Here is a 1,594-nt window from a genome sequence, read left to right as displayed (position 1 = left end):
CTGTCGTTGGAATGCAGGGCTTATGGTGTCTTCACCGTTGTGGACTGGGATCAGGTTCATCGCTGCTGGTAGAGGGAGGTGAAAGTTTCACCTGTGTTACAGTGGGTTTGCAGCATAAGGAGACCAGTGCTGCCTTCCCTCAGAGGCAACAGCAAAGGATTACAGCGTTTTCTCTCCATCATGGAAAAGGGAGGGGGATTCATAGGACAGCTGAGGCAGATGCTTGTCTTGGGGTGATTTAGACCAGGGCTGTCCAATTTCTGAGTGGCCATGGGCCACAGCCCCCCAGCCACATACCATATGGACTGCACACACCCCCACCCCTGAGGCCATGTGCCACATGGGCCCAATACCACTGCAACCTTATGGTGCCCACATGCCATGCTGCATAGGCGCTACCCTCTGCCATGCCATGCAGTCAGCACTCTACACTGAATCATAGTGGGGCTCCCACCCCTCATAAGTGGCCCCAGGTCCTGCCAAACCCCCAGTTGTGGGCTCCTTCAGCCCCACAGACTGTCCCCTGTCCCCAGGAGCAGGAAATAGAAGCAGGAGGAGGGAGTGGGGGCAGGAAACCCCAGCAGCAGCAGTAGAACAATGGGGGGAGTGGGGGTAGACTAGGAGCCCAGGCACCACCAGTTAACCCCTCAAGAGGCCTGCAGGCCACCAGCTGGACAGCCCTGGTTTAGACAGAGATGATCTTCCTTTATACAGAGGGTTGGACTAACTGATCTCAAGGTCCCCTCTAGCCCTATTTTTCTATGGCTCAATTACTTTATTGCCCCCTGAGTGCTGAATTAGCATATCCCACAGTCAGCATAGGCACTCCCTATCCCTAGTGCTGGGTTAGTGCTGTTCTTTTCTATGCTGTTTTGAACCCCTGTGGATTCCCAGGCAGGGCCTGTTGTCTGCTAGCCCTCTGGGTGACATTCTGCCCCTGCCCCAACAGCCCTGCACCCTGAAGTCAGCCAGGAAGCTTAAGCCCCAGAGGTCTAACAAGAAAATCCTCAGTAGTGCTAGGAAGGTATGTTCTATAGACAGCGGAGAGAGGGTAAACTGTCCAAGGCATTGCACTCTTTCTGCAGGGCTTCTTCTCACACTTCCCTCAGATACCTCATTCCTTTGGACATCAGGGGAGATGTTTTCCTCCCTCTTTTAAAATCTAATCTTTGGAAATCATACCAAAAAATCAGAACAGATCTTTGGAGTCCTCCTTTATTCCACAGAACAGCTACACACAACTCAGTCTTAACTCTGATGGAGTGACCGCTTCCTTGGCAGTCTCAGACATTTCAGGGGATGTACAGGAAAAGGAAGTTACCTCTCTGTGAATGCACCTGGGGCCAGGTTTTTTTAAACGTAGTTAGGCACCTAAAGCTGGGATCTAGTGGGATTTAGTCTTTCCAGCCTTAATAAAACTCAGGATTGTAGAACAAACATTGGTCCCAGCCCTCAGTGCCGTCATTACTAGTTTGTCTATCTAGGCTGCAGTCACTGCTGTTTGAGTGTTGTACCTGAACAGCTTAGGTCCTGTTAGCAGCGGAGCCAGGGCAGCACAGAGCTCAGAACAGAAACAGAGGAAGGTGAATATTTG

At 51.5% G+C, this 1,594-nt stretch overlaps 1 protein-coding gene across 1 annotated transcript in view; it reads left to right on the top strand.

The window, feature by feature from the left end:
- Positions 1-1,594, top strand: part of CYS1 (cystin 1) — a 34,205-nt gene that overhangs the window by 23,813 nt on the left and 8,798 nt on the right. The window lies entirely within an intron of this gene.

Source organism: Alligator sinensis, unplaced genomic scaffold (assembly GCF_000455745.1).
Source record: "Alligator sinensis unplaced genomic scaffold, ASM45574v1 scaffold678_1, whole genome shotgun sequence".
Classification (NCBI taxonomy): domain Eukaryota; kingdom Metazoa; phylum Chordata; order Crocodylia; family Alligatoridae; genus Alligator; species Alligator sinensis.
Note: the sequence above shows the minus strand (reverse complement) of the source record. Positions and strands in the feature narration are given on the sequence as shown.